The sequence below is a fragment of the Columba livia genome, chromosome 19, assembly GCF_036013475.1.
Source record: "Columba livia isolate bColLiv1 breed racing homer chromosome 19, bColLiv1.pat.W.v2, whole genome shotgun sequence".
NCBI classification, from domain to species: domain Eukaryota; kingdom Metazoa; phylum Chordata; class Aves; order Columbiformes; family Columbidae; genus Columba; species Columba livia.
This window is the reverse complement of record NC_088620.1, coordinates 3,576,790-3,592,651: the sequence shown is the minus strand read 5'-3', so window position 1 is coordinate 3,592,651 and position 15,862 is coordinate 3,576,790. Positions and strand designations below refer to the sequence as shown.

The window sequence follows — 15,862 nt, the reverse complement described above, 5'->3', positions numbered from 1 at the left end:
AAGATTGAGACACTGGAAGATCAGGGTTTTTGCTTTGGGGTCTGAAACAACTGACAAATTATTCAAGTAACATTTGCTCCTTTAGCTTCACACCTCCCAGATGCTGCAGGCACCAGAACACCAACAGACCCACAGAACATCAGCCCCTTTCCAGCCCAGATCCCATCTCCCAAAACCAGGGCAACCCCTGGGACTGTTTCCACAAAGCTTTGCCCATCTTTAGTCTTAGCCCATGCGAAGAGGCGGAAATCTCACCCCTCTCGGGACCACCCTCAGTTATTCAGACAGCTCAGCCGGCAGAGCAACGTTATGTTTCTCTTTCAAGAAAATCCTGTCTTTGACTATAGCAATAATTGGCTATTTGTTTGCGAGCATCATGGATTTTGAAGTCTGGGGACTGCAGACAGTCTCGCTCCAATGGTGAAGCCTGGCAGCACAGGGGCTCACATGAGAACAAAAATCTGCTTCATTTTTGCAGCTGCATCACCTACATCCTCCATCAGGATGACTCTGCTGAGCAAGCCAATTAATTTCACTTCTTTCTGCATCCTCATGCTATTCTACAAAATACCTTCAATTTATTGCTGTATTTTTAAACTTCCCCCCCAAGCGAATTCCTCACAAATACATAACAAACATGTTAGAATAAGTACATTAAAGGGTTGACTCATCCCCAGGTGACAAACAGGCACAGGATGCAGGCCGCCTTGGGGGGCTTTGGTCAGCATGGTTTTGTCACATGGCACTCTCTCTGCTCCCCAAGTTGTCACCAAATCAACACCATGCAAAAACACTGCTTGCAAACGCCACCGAGAGTTCAAAGCCAAACAAAATAGCTTAATTTTCTTTTAATTAGAAGAATCAAAGCAGCGCCTTTGGGGTTATCGCATCTCCGTAGACATGAGCGCGATGCAGCTTGTCGGTATCGTTGCACTTGGGATTGTGTGTGAGGTTTGTGGCGATGGGATTATCAAAACCACCTCATTGACAACAGGCTGATTTTACCTACACAGCAATAATAAATAACCTTTTACCCTTCTCCCCCATTCCAGCCCCCTCTGTGCAGAGCTCCCCCAGCACAGGACATTCCCATCACATCAGAGCCTCCTCATTAGACAAGCAAGTGCTGGAGGCAAGAATTGAAAACAATTCTGTTTTTCTAGGGCATTCCTCTATCTCACATAAACACTGCAATAAATACAATCTGTCTAGACTGAGAGGGTTTTTTTGGAATTGCTTTACAACCTCTCTCACCAATACGGGTTATTTCATAACTTTATCTTCTGAGTCTCTGCAAGAATTTACACCCTGGGCAAACCGGCTGCTTGCAGCAGGGGTGCATTTGCTGTTGCATTGCAGTCTCATTCATTTCAAATTTCTAGCATGTGTTTGTTTTAAATCCTTTTAAGCCTCCAGTTTGAAAGTTAATGACACAGGTTACAGCTGTCATTACAAGATGCTCGCTCCCCACCTCCCGCCTGTCCCAAGGCTGAAGTGCTCAGGAAAGACGGACTTTCACAACACCGATGTTCAGCCAAGCGGAAGACACCTGATGGGTGTGAAAACCTGAACCCTCCGCACAATACACTTGTGGTTCCAATTCCTGAAAAGCCCCATGTTCACACCGCCTTGTTTCTGAAGGATCGTGGAGAGATCGCACATCCGAGTAAATGAACACCTTGTCATGACAGCATTTCTAATGGGGAGCAAAACCCAGCTCTGCCATGGATTTAGATGGGGCTGAGCTGCCCCCATCTCAACTCAGCCCAGGTGAGAAAGGACAGAACTAGATGATCTCCAGAGGTCCCTTCCAACCCCAACCATCCTGTGATGCTGTGACCAGCCATGCTGTTCAGCACCAGCTGCATCCCACTGTCTTTGCACATCCCATTCAAATCTGGCCGCCACCTCGCCACCAGCTGCTAAATGAGCACGAGGTGCCCGCAGCGGTGTCACTGCCCTTCCCGCAGCCCCAGGGGACACCTGGACAAAGCCATCAGGCTCTGCCACCCCGACAAGCATCACGGAAGAATCCGACAATCTATTTAAAGAGTTGCTGAAAAAGCCCGATGTAAACAGAATAAACCAAGGCAGCAGCACCACAGTCCCGCTCCACCAGCGAGGAGCTGGCAGCAGAATGATGCCACCACATTGCCCACAAGAAAAGCCACCACTTGGGATGACAACTGTAGGGAGGTTCTAGCCCCATTACTCATGCACAAGTAAGTGTAAAACAGAGGCACGACTGGCTCCTGCACTATTTCTCTCACCAGTCTGCAAAATATCTCGTTTTGCTTCTGCTCACAGGCATTTCAAAGCTAGTTTGCTGTTGATGGAAGATCAGGAACTGTTGGCTTGATAGTGTTACTCAATGGTCAAACACTGAAATTAGCTACAATTGGATATAAGGTGTGCCAAGGCCACTTTATTTACCAGTCAATCACACCTTTGGATGGGCAAACAGCTCCACAGGAGTAAGAGAAATCAATGTTCTCCATGGGGCTCATTCACCACCTGCCAGGACCAAAATCAATGGTGTCATTTATATGCTACAAGCGAGACCAGCGCCGGAGGAAGGTCCTGCAACCTCCTTCAGTGCAAGGGTCAGCAGGACCCCACACACCCCAAGTCCTACCATTGCCCTCCTCTACACCCAAAACCACCTCGGTAACCCCCAGCCATTGCTTCTGCGGGGGGGTAAAGGCACCACCAGCAACCAGGATGCTCTGAAAACAGACCCCAAAGACCACAACGTCTTCTGCAGATACCAGCATCTCCCACTGTACCGCTTCAAAAGCATCCAGGGCAGGAATCCTCAGCGTGGGGAGAGCTACCCGGGCACAGCAAAACCCATCCAAGGCATTTCATAGCAGGAAGATATTACAGCCAGAACAAAAACATAATGAGGGCAGGGATGGGATAGTACGACAGGGAGAAAAAACACATTTGGTAAAACAAAATACATTGGAGCCTGCCAATAGATGAGAAAAGTCAGTGGTGAGCTCCGAGCTGATCTCTGAGGGCTGCAAGGAGCCAGCACAACAGCCCAGCTCCTGCTGTCGACACAGCAGAAAGGCCCCACCACCTGCACTCACCGAGTTTCGGAACAGCTTTGCTTATTTTTAAACACTCTGCAATGCCATAAGGCGAATAAACTGCTCCAAACCACCGCCCGTCCTGCCCCAGCCCAGAGAAACCCGCTTTGCAACGTGGGGAGGCTGCAATTTCAGCCAAGGTAGGACCACAGCAGCACCTGGGACACGCTGGAAACTCCTCAGTAGCTTCTGGGATGTTCTCTTTTAAAGAGGGTTTTCATTACATTATTTGTTTTGCTTAGAGACTCTTTGGATGATCACTGTGCGTACAAAGCGTATTGCTGCTGAGATTTCAATGCAACTCAGAAACTTGTCCTGCAAACTTATAAATGCATTGGAGAAGCTTTCTGTAGAGATCAAAAAAAGGATAATTTGGTACTTGGGATAACCCCAGATACTTGGGGTCACTCCACTTTGCACAGGGACATGCCTGGCCACCCCAAAACTCTGCTCCTGCACCCCCAGAGAGCCCCTGGGCAGGAGGGATGTGTCTGCAAGTGGAAATTACAGCTCCGGGGGCAGGAGGGGAGCCCATGGGATGGTGCACGGCAGCTCAGCACCTCTCTTCTCCTCACACCCCCATTTGAGTCACCACCACCCTCCCTGTGGTCCCCGTATGACTGGGCACTAGCGGCACCTGCGCTGACAAGACAGCAGCCATTTCCAATGCAAATTCGTGCAAAAAGATCCAGCTACTGGAGCACGTTGGGGCAAGGCTGGAAACCATCCCCCAGCCCCGGCAGAGATGATTGCAGGCTGGAGAGCCACGTGCGTTGTTGCCTCCCGGCAGAGCCGCTGTGCTAAAGGGAGATGGCAAAGAGGCAAACCAAAAGCCGGCAAATGCAGCAGCGTTTGTTCAACAACCAAACCGCCCAAGGTGGCATCCAGAGGACGTTCACATGAGCATCGGCGCAGTCCCTGCATTTGGGATGGCACAAGGGAAGGAGGCGCAAGGTTTGGGAGGCTCCAAGAGGATAAATAATGTGATAAAATGTAGGAAAAGGAAGAAAAGGGGGCAGCTGGTTTGTCTGGCAGAGCAGGATCACACTCACAGCTTTTCAGAAAGGGGTTTTTAGAGCAAAAAGCACCCGCCGGCGGTGGGCGAGCGCTCGGGGGGGAGCGGGGCCGCACACAATAGCACCGGGCAGGCGGCCACGGCTGAACCGCGGCCAAAGCCGTGGGCTCGAAACGGGCCCTGCAGCATGCGAGGAATGCTGCAGCTCTGCCGCTCAAGATAACCCATTGACGAATGACGAAAGTAACTTTCTTTAGCGCTTCCTGACCATGATGTCAGATTTCCTCTTATCTCGCTGCCGGCACAGCTCAAAAGCACCAGGCGAAAAAAGTAAGTCCCCGACAGGGAGCTGCGAGCATCTGCTTATCGCAGCAAACGGGGAAGGGAGGGTCTCTCATTGAGAAAATGCATCATTTGCAATCATCAATGGGGAAATGGGTCTCCTGTGGCATAAACCGCTTGAGAAAGCCAAAAAGATGCATCTCCAAATCACGCACTACTCTGACATTGCAAAGGGACATCAAAGCTCGAAAGTCAAAAGCGGAAAGAAACTCCAAGAGCATCCAAGTGCCCAGCAGGATCCACAGGGCTGCAGCCAAAGTATCTTTGTATTTAAAATTGCACCCATTAAATCACAATCTTCAGCTAATCTCTCCAAGTGGCTCTGCCTGATCCAGCTCGCTTCCACATCAAGGCGTTACCGGGGGAGCTTTGGAGCAGCAATAAGAGTCAAAAGCACAACTGGAGCTTGTGTCACTCTCCATCAGCAGCACCCAATCTCGCACGGCTTTGTTCTTTCTCATTGTCTCTGGTGGAAAGAAGCAGCCGCAGAAACGATACAAAACATTTCTACAGAAAATTCCCCTTCCCATTCACATTTGGATTCAAGTCGCAGCTCATCATTTACTTTAGATGGACAGATTAAATTTTGGGTTGTTGGACAGCAGATTTATCTATTGAGAAGTGGAGAACGAAATTATTTCTCAAACAATTTAGTGCTATTATTTTCCCCCATTTCAAAGCCACAGGGTGCTCACGGGCTGGGCAAATACCACTAAGAGACTGATTAATTGGTTTAAAATACTGATGAGCGCTGACCTCCCCACAGTTTCTCCTCACACCCACCCACAGGCACAGATTGACCCCAGGAGAGTACCCGAGAGAGAGCAACCATCTATTTTAGCAAACACTCATAGCTCGTAGAGGACAGAGGAAAGCTAAACCACAGCAAGCAAAGGTCTTTCCCAACAAGGAGCAACAGCCAGAGCTCAAAGGGGCTGCAAACCTCCCACATGAGCTCAGCAAGAGCTTCTACCTTGCTCAGCAGAAACGCAACACAGATCCAAGGTAACACTGCCGAGCCCAACTCTGGTCCTGCTCATCTTTGCACCTTTGCTCATCATCGCTCTCACCCAGGTCAAGCAGCCAAAAGAGCTCCCAGTTACCTACAGGAACTTCCAATCACGATGTATGGGCTCACAAAGGGAAGAGGTCCCTCAGATAACAATATAAAGCTCCTGAACTGGAGGCCAGAATATATGTAAAATTGTGAAAACGAAACAGGGGAGGTCCTGGAGTAACCTATTAAACACACCGAAGCAACAAGCCTCACCCCAAGGGCAGAGGAACGGCTTTCAGCAGCGCTCAAGTCAAGAGTTGGCACAAACATTAACCAGAGCTCCTGGATTTCATACCAGATGTGAACTGAAACAAGGCGAGGACCGGAGGCAAACACCTCCGAGGTGGCAAACGTTACGAGGATGTGGGAAGAGCGAGAGACAGAGCATCGGGTCAAACGATCAAACCCAAATGAGTCAGAGATGCAGAAGAAATGCTCAGTGATGCCCATACTGAAGATGCAGGGGATGCGACTGCATCTGCGTCTGCTATGCTGGCAGGAGGAGCCCGAGTGAGGGCAGTGACATCGTGTCCCCCCTGGGGCTGCTGTCACCCCAACAAGCAACGCTGCACAGGCCAAGCCCAGCGCTGCAGGAACTCATCCTGTTTAATCCTAGGAAAGCTCTGCTGACCGCAAACCCCTCCCGAGGATCGCCAGGCTCGTTTCCTACATTATATATGCTCCTTCAGATAAAGAAATGAAAAAGGAAAAAAATAATCCAGATGTGTGGGTAAAATCCCATCAAGCAGCTGATGAGTCCAAGCAGGGCTAGAGGAGGGGACAAGGATCAAATAACCCCCCCCCCAGTTTGGAGGAGGGAAAAGAAATCACAGGTTTTGCCCAGATCCTTGTGTCCTCCAAGGCAAATCCCGAGAGCAGCTATGACCTCCCTGAAGCTTAAAAACACAGGCTGAGCCCTCCCCAGCAACCGCTCAGTGTCCATCCGTCCTGCCGTCTGTCCTGCTGTCCACGGGTCACCCAGCGGCGTGCAGGGGCTTTAAATGAGAGGAAGGAAGCTGCAACTTCCCAAAAACAACGGCAGAGCTGCAGCCCAGGACAGCACTTCCCTCCTTTGTGGAGCCCGCTGAGGTCTGCTGAGAAAGCAGGAGTCATTAAGGTGAGAGTTTTAATTGCAGCGTTTTAGCAAAGATGCTTACAGAGTCTGAAACCCTCCGCTCACACACGTAAGATCCGAACACCCCAGGGCTTTTGCCCAAACACCCAAAATCCAGCAGGTCCAACACGTTCAGCACGGGTCCAAACCCCAAGCACAGGTTTGAGGTTTGTGTAACCAAAAGCATTGCCACTGAGGTTTTAGAAAACCCTGATTGAATTCCCTGCATCACATCAGGTGGCTGATTGTACTTCAGAGATTCATCTTTTAGGACGCCTCTAAGATAGATCTGCAGAGCCATTCCCAGGAATAACAAGAGCTTCTTGCAAAATCAGGTGGGTACAACCCTCTCTGGTCCTCACCAGCTCCTCCTCTAGGAATGGGAATTTCAGGTATTTCTGTGTGGAGAACAGCACTGCTCTGAGCCATGGGTCTCCTTGCTGATACAGAATGAATCCATGAGAATTAATTCCCCCTTTTTCTTTGCTACCCACCCCATTTGGGGGCATTTTGAGAGCTGGATGGAGAACACAAATTACACAGAGCAGGCAGTGGGACACCAACATATCCCTAACAACCCTGGACAACCCTGAGCTGAAAGATGCTCTTGTGTTATCCCAATTCAACATCTGCAGGGAGCAGACCACCAGGTAACACCACTCTGCTTTAGAGGAGAAACCCAGCAGGACCTTTCCATGCTCATCAGTATCACAAGCAAATAAAACAAAGGGGTTTCTTTTCGACTTTCCCACACAATCCGGGGTTAGAAGCTCTCACTCTTGCATCCTAGATCTGCGCTGTCTCTGCGGTTTACTTACCAGCAGACGGCCAAATCCAGGATTGGCTTTAGTGAGCAACTAGATCTGAGACTAGATAAAGCTTGGGAGCTGGAGAGCTGGGGAGGATTGCTCAATCTGCCCACATTTGGCACCCTTACTGGAGAGTCCCCTTCCACCCTCATTAAATCCAGCCTTCTCCTCTCGCTGGAAGCCACACAGCTCCATCAGGGGAACTCGGTTAAGAAAGTTGGGAGAAAAAGAGATATCATGGCTTTTATAATTGATGTGAAGTCCTAAAACTCATGTTTGCCTCGCCGGGGCTCACATTTCATCACTCAAAAATCATGACCATAAGTAAAAGAAGGAATATATAGAAAAGAAATTAGGATTATAGCTGATCAAGAAACACGATGCCTTCCCACGCGCTGAGTTTTCAGCAAAGAAAATTCAAAACATTTTGGCCAAGCCGAAAATTTAAGACAGGACTTGACCTGAACCATGACAATCAAATTATAACACAGAATTCAGCTGCTGTTAAAGCAAATGAGTAATTGCGTAACCGTATATAGTGTTACACTGTAATGATACGCTTACAGAGAACTTTCCAAGCAGTCATTGTTCTCCTGCTCTTCGAGCTGGCACGGGGAATCGGACCGTGATGAACTTTTGACAGGAGAGCGATGAGAACAGCTACATTACGTCTCGAAGTGAGTAAATAGCAGCCAAGTCAGGAAATCAAGCCCTGTCACGTCAAGTATTCGGGCCAGACCCGAGAGAAGAAGTTCCAGGCGGCCGCCTGCAAGCCTGGGCTAGCTCAGGAAATTCAGAGAACTTATTTTTGTCTCTTTAAAACTAAGCTGCCCTATAAAAATGCTGAAGACTCTCAGACTTGGGAGGCAGAAGTGAACCATGGGGTGGGATCTGAGGTAGGCGCCTACAACAGTTGATTCCAATATCATTTATGCAAAACTATCGAAACAGACTAGTATTAAATAATAAAGTATGTTGAATATAGAGGTATATTGAATATAGAGTATATTGATATAGAGGTCTTGAAACCTCTATATCAATTTTATAAGAGTCCCATGAGTCCAGCGTTAAACACCTGTTGATATCTCCAGACCACCCTGCGCTGATCATGTCACTGTTACAGGCACGTCCTCATTTCAGGGCACACACCAATCTCACCGCGGACATCATACGCTTTTCTTTTATAAAACACGCCCAGAAATCTCATTTCACAAGTTCTGCCGTCAGATCAATGGCATGCAATCCTCCAACACCCAAAAGACATTTCTGGCAAGAGCGTGCATGGATGCCACTGCATTATTCATGCATCATGGGTATACGAAATTTTTCTCCGTATAGTCATGATTTGGGGTGACCAGCTTCCAACTAGACTCACTTTACTTTCAGAAAGCCTTGGAAATTTCAACCAAATGTGATATTTTCCTCACTGCAAGAAGTGTCAGGTTACCTGTCGGGAAGCAGAAGTGCTGAACAAACGAACCCCCCCCATACATTCATCCCATCGAGCCAACCTTGCACAGCACGCAGAGGGAAAGCACGACTGAAAAGCAAAACTCAACCATGAAAAGTATTTGTAACGCCGCATTTGTTGCACCTTTTACCTTTGAGACTGGCGATGGAAGAAAGAACGGCCTAGAACAACCGTAAACTTCTGTCATTTTGAGATTTGCACAGTCTGGAGGTGATAATTCAGGTTCAGCTCTGAAGGACCCGAAGCTGTAGCTGGTGCTGGCAGTTCTGCATCCCAGAGGATGGAGATGACCTGCTCACGGTGACGGCTCCTGACACGCACCCCGACACCGTTACACCTGTGCTACCTTACACTTTCCGGGACCGTTGCCCAAGTTGCTTTCTACCTGCAAAGCATTGCAAAAAAAACAAACAAACAAAAAAAAAAACAGGCTACTGCCTGACAATGAGTTCAGTGAAAAATGGTTCCTAAATGTCACACCAGAGACCAGGGTGGCATTATTAGAAGCAGACAACAAACACAGAAAATTCTGCTTAATGGCACCAGGTAATGATGCTGAAAGATATCTTCCCGAAGAAGTAATTAAAACCAGAACACTACTTTTCACATTACGGATAACTGATGCAGACCTGCATATGAAATCAAGCTGCATTTCGCAAGATTAAGCCCGCAATGTGCTTTTAATGGGTCTCTGGATGCGCCTCTGCCTCGTGGCAGCGCTGGGGCTCTGCACCAACGTCAGACCCTCAACGCTGAGATGGGGCCACTGGAGCAGCTCAGCACCTTCTTCACCCCCAAAACCAACAGAATTGAGGTCACTGGGGGTGCTCCTGGGTCAGATGGTCAGAGAAACTCCCCTGTATTTTAACTTTTGTTGTTTCCCTCCCCCCTGCTCCCCCCCCGCCCAGTAACAGCAAATGCCAAACGGAGTTTGGCACAATAAGTGCACAAACGGGTATCAGAACTTCCCAGGCACCACAAGAAGCCCCCATGAGCCTCCAGACATCAACAGGCTTCAGAGCAGGTCCCAAATTCCTATAATAGCTCTGAATCCATTTCTTTCTACGGAAAGGAAAACCCATCCCTGAACACAGACATTAACACACGTTTTTCTTACTACCTAAAGCGCTCCTACTGACTTCTGTGATTTGCATTCAGGGTATCGGTTCCTCTCCTTTTCAACATTGCAAGGAAATTAATTAACTGAAGAATAACTGTAAGTATCACAAAGCTTGGGAGGCTGAAACAGGAAATCTGAAGGTTGACCATCATATTTGATGTTCGCACAAGATAAAAATCAGAATGAACTTTGATTAGGGGAAGGATGGGGAGGCCATTGGCATTACTGTGCTGTTGGCTGGGGTCTTTGTTGTTAAAGATTAAAGCCTACATTTTTATTTTTATAATTTCAACTAAGCATTTTTCACTCTTCTGGGAAGAAGAGAGAGGTGTAAATTCCTTACTTACTACAGAATATCAAGCATCATTCCAAATCACTCGTGTTGTAATGAAAGCCAGGTGAAAAGCAAAGGCAAAGCCATCACTGCTTGGTAACTAAAGGAGACTCCTGATGACACAAAGCAGGTTTCTTTTCCTAATTTCAGTGTCTACCTGAGCACCAGGGCAGGCTCAGCTCTGGATTTCCAGCTGAATAACCAGCAAAATGAACAACAGTGCACGCACGCTTCAAGAACGCAGAATTTGGACTTTTTGAGAAGGCAAATGCCATGAAAGCCATCTTTTATTTTGCTTTCATTTTACAAGTTGTCAATTATCCCAATTAACACTGGGGGGGGGAAAAAAATACATGCTAAAAAAAAAGAAAAAATCACGTTCTGTTTAAAGTCATTTTTGCAAAGTGTAATCTAATGAGACTCCAGGCAAAATTAATGCTGTAAAGTTTCCTGAAGTGTAAAAAGACTTGTTGCCACAATGAATTAGAAAGACCAGAAAGACCTTCCTGCAGTGAGTAGTGCCTAAAATTTCAGATATGTTTTCGCACCAAATCTCAGCAGTCAGGGCATGGGCTCCAAACCCTTCTGGATTTGGGCACATCCCCATCCATGACCTTTACTTCAGAGAGAGGCTAAAGCTCAATTAAACAAAGCGGAGCTTCATTTCTGACCCAGTTGATTTTAAATATCTCTCTAAGAATGCGACTATTTTACCTTATCTGAAATATTTGACCCTCCTTCCCAAGCTCAAGCAGCAAAATTTTACCGCCCAGGCACAGGCAGCGATTCCGTACAGGCACTTTGTTGCACGATGAAAACAGGCTACAGAAAATTAATCTACTGGCTACTTAATTTGCAAAGCTGCTTAAAAAGGTCAGATCCCCAGCTCATAAGAATCCCTACCGAGAACAGATCCCAGAGATTACGGGAAATAAGGCTCTGGATATTTATATAAATTAATACTTGGGGAGTGTAACGAGATAACAGGGCCCCCTAATCCAATACCTACATGGCGCTCTTTGCGGCTCGTATCGCTTGCTCATCTATCACAGTAACGCAACGGGGTGTGCTCAGAGTTGGTTTTAGAAACCTGTCCAAAATCTCCTGTATGTTTTCACTGAAAGGCTTCCAGCTTGGCCTTAGTATTTCTTAAGGCAAGTCCTCCTTTCTGAGCCAGACTAACAGGGGCTAACGTGCACTAGCTGGGATATATTTTAGTCTACTGAAAACATGGAAGAACACAATTTTGTTGATTTGTGGTTTTTTGTGGCGTTTTTTGTCGTGTTTGTTTGGGGTTTTGTTTTGTTGGGGTTTTTTGTTTGTTTGACAAATGATGGTCTGTTAAATTATTTAATAGAAAGTTTAGCACGCACACATAATCACAAACACTAACACCCCTGCAATTCTGCACTTATCCCCAATTTACGCTCGCTTAAACAAGGAAAACAAACCGGAATTTCTGAATTTGAGACAACAAGAAAATCCCATTATCTCCAGGAGCCGACTCTTCCCCTCTCCATCCCCACCTTGACTCGAGTCTACTCAAACACAGGTGTTTTCCTAGGACAAGCATCTCCCCTGGAAACAGAATTTAATGATGTATTTACCAGCCAGACACGAACAGTTACACCAGACAGCGTATACGAGCAAAGCTGACTCCCCTAATTGGACTATCTAAAATAAACTCTGCGTTACGGCGTAATTGCATTTGCAGAACAGGGAGCGTTAGGGAAGGTTGCGTTGCTTCTGCTGTGCTGGTCTAATTAATTTGGTACAACTTGAGCAGGGAGATAAGGCCCCAGGGAGGTGTTGGGCTGGACCATTAATGCTGGATTTCAGCAGGAGGGGTTGGGATGGGAACTGGAACAGCATCCAACTCCTTCCTCGGCTCAGCTGTTCGGCTCCATTTCTCCTCCCAAAGCCACCCACTCCGCTTTTGTGGGCTCAAAATTATCTGGACACAAAGGACAATAGTCAGAGCTTCTAATGGGAGAGGATCGATACATCTAAATAGGCAGTGGCCCCAAAAAAAGCTCACTGACCCGTAAATTACTTTATTGACACGGTTAAGACTGTGTCAACATGCAGCTGAACACGGATTCTCCATTTCCCCTTTTTTTGGCAGCAGCCCTGTCCTATTTTCCTAAGTGCCAACCAAATTAAATTAATTTTTACTACTTCAGCTGCATATGTAACTCAAGAAAAGTGATCTTTCTTCTGCTTTAAATTAACCCTCCTCTTAGCAGACGCCTCCAACACACACACGGTGTAAAACGTATGAAGAATTTTTAAGCACAGAATTAAGACGCAACAATAAGCGCACAGATTTGTGTCAGACCAACGTGTACTCAGTTATGTTTAGCCCAAAGAAGAAGTTAAAGACATTTGTTTAGAAGCCAGCACAATACTTTTAAAAAGCCACAGAGCGAAGATGAAGGCAGGTCTGGTCCCTGTGCAAATGGCTCTGGCGTGCACTAGGCTGAGTAGGCTGAGCTGTTAGGAATAAATTGCTCCTCTGCATAATCCAATCAAGACTATAAAAAAAAAAAAAGGAAAAAATGAAGGCTATGTAGTATTTTACAGGGCCATAAACACCAAGGGAAATAAAACATCTTTCTGTAAGGTGTAACTCCCGATGCAAAAAGCTTTTCCTCGAGCTCCACAGAGGAAAAGGCTTTTCCAGCCACCAAGTCCCTTTTTGGGGAGCGGAGCATAAATAACATCACGTGTAAAGTCATCATGACCCACCACTTCTGGTTGCATTTAAGAGGCACAACGCGGCTTTTTCTGGACCACACTCCACCACAAACAGTGCTCCCTCGACTCAGGGAGAAACCAACATCTGTCTGACCAACATCTGGCAAAGGGCTCACACAAAGCCCAGGCCACACGTTGGCTCCAGCTCCATCGGTCTCCATCACATCGCGATGTCCCAGAGCCAAGGAGAGCAGGGTGGGAAGCTGAGAAACTGAAATCTATCTCCAGCCTAATGGACAGTGAAAACTTTAAGCCCCAAAGAAACGGAGCCAGAAAGCGTTTCACCACTCTCGCCTCTGCATGATGGCCAGCCACCAACAAAAGGCTTTTTTTTCCAATTTTTTGAGTAAAACACTAAGTGGGTGGAGGGAGGAGAAGTTCTACATTTATTCTTCAGCACTCAAATATATGACAAAGCCTGGCTGCTAATGTGACAAAGACAAAACCAAGCAGTTATTAAGTTACCTTGAGCACAGAGACAAGTTAAATACCCCTTTTTGTCTCCAGTCTCCTCCTGTGCTCCATCAAAGGGAGCATCAGACTAATAACAGCCCTGCCTGGGTGAATAACAGTTTCTGTGGAGCGATAACACAACCCGATGCCTCATCTTTATTATACAGGATCTTCACACCATGAGACTGTTATTAAGAGAGCCGTCTTGCAAAAAAAAAATCTTCAAATCATAGGAAAAAAACAAATCAGAAAGGAAATTTGAGCAGTTCCTCCTGTGCCTGCACGAGAGTGGTGCTCAGTGAAATACAGATTTCCTTCTCGTCCCCAGGACGAGAACACACAAAACCTGGTGGCTACGGTGGTGATGTCCTTGTCCCCAACGTCCTTATCCCCGATCCAGCTCAGGACGTTTAACACCCTGGCAAATACACAGCCTCACAGAATCACAGAATCGACTGGGTTGGAAAAGACCTCAGAGATCATCAAGTCCAACCCTTGGTCCAACTCCAGTTCATTGACTAGATCATGGCACTAAGTGCCATGTCCAATCTCAGTTTCAAAACCTCCAGGGCCGGTGAGTCCAGCACCTCCCTGGGCAGCCATTCCAATGCCTGACCACTCTCTCTACAAAGAATTGCTTTCTAATCTCCAGCCTAAATTTCCCCTGGCAGAGTTGAAGCCCATGGCCCCTTGTCCTATTGCTGATGCCTGGGAGAAGAGACCAATCCCCACCTGGCTAGAACTGCCCTTCAGGTTGTTCTAGAGAGTGCTGAGCTCACCTCTAAGCCTCTTCTCCAGACTAAACAAGCCCAGCTCTCTCAGCCTCTCCCCATAGGTCTTGTGTTCAAGATCTCATCTTTGGCAAGTTCCTCTCTGCCCCCATGGAATTACGAGGCTGCTTTACACCTCTGGAAGTTTTGTTCTCACTCCTTTTATTTACACCCAGTTAAACCAGATGTTTAACGCTGCTTATTTTTCTCTACGTCTGTAAAACATAACACTACTCAGCTTTTCTTGGTGGAGCCCAAAGCTAAATGTGGGTTGGTCTGGGTTTTATTTTCCTATTATTTTGCAAGGAGGGGGATTAAGAATATCACCTACTGGTTCATCAAGAATCATTCTACTTTATAAGACTTGGGTATTTGAGTCTTAAATGTACATCAGAGACCCATATCACAGCATCATCCTTTCCCATTGCAAAAGAACAGATTTTGCTCACACTGCCAAAAAAATCACCAGGACCTATGAAAATGCAATGAGGCCTCATCTTCCATCAATAAATTCATTTTTCGTTCTATAGAGACCTTCGCCCACCCCAGCAGCTGTATGCTAATTCCCCTTCAGCACTGCTTTATTATCATTTGGAACAGATGTTACAGCCACTCCAAAATCTGGAGGTTACAAAAACTATTAACCTAATTGAAGGAGGGTTTGTCGGGGGGTGTTTAGCATCAAGGGGAACAGCTCAGCCCCCTCCTTCTTCTGCTGGTCCCCACAGCAGCACAGACAGACAGATGGACCAGGCTCTGTCCTCCCTGCAGCCAGGGATGGCAAATTCTCCATTGCCGAGCCCCCAAAACAACCAATAGCAATGACAAAACTGAAACTAATTGACAAAAATACCCCCAAATGTTGTAAAACAAAGATGGAGAGATCAAGTGAGATGATGTGACTTACAGACTTGTTCCAAAGGCTCAGGGAAATTAGCTGCAAGATGCCCATGGGTTTTACAGACTTGGCACAAAAGTGGATGCAATTACCTTTCCTTTTTTATATTTGAGGGGGTGTTGTCTTTGTTGGGGTGTGTGTGCAAACAAAGTCACTTCAACCGCAGATAAACCCAACTGCGAAAGGTTTAACATTCCCCACAGAGTTGATTTCTCCAGTGCAGCCCAGTGTGGCTCCTGGAGTAATTAATGCCAGAATCTATTTATGACCTTTGAATAAATTGTTCTTTTCTGAAGGGAAAGCTGTTACACACGTTAGCAAACATAATTAAGAGGGAAGGGGGGAGGATGACAAAAATCTGGAATTAAATCTCTCTCTAATTAGAAATGCTTCTTGCAACAACCTGGCTACAAAGCCTCACTCCCGAGCTGATACTGTAGTTTCATTAAAGCTTCCTCATTACCCTTCCTGAGATAACTGAGCTGTCAATACAAGGGAAATTTACTTCTAATGTTTGTCAGCCCAAGAAAAATAATGTGTAAATGTTCCTCCATGTGGGTAAAACTTGGTGACATGCACCCAAACACGCCGAGGCTGTAAAACATGGGAGGAGCAGAACTTCTGTAC

The 15,862-nt window shown here is 46.7% G+C and overlaps 1 protein-coding gene across 6 annotated transcripts in view; it reads right to left on the bottom strand.

Annotated features, from left to right (window-relative positions):
* Nucleotides 1–15,862, bottom strand: part of VAV2 (vav guanine nucleotide exchange factor 2) — a 117,102-nt gene that overhangs the window by 90,703 nt on the left and 10,537 nt on the right. The window lies entirely within an intron of this gene.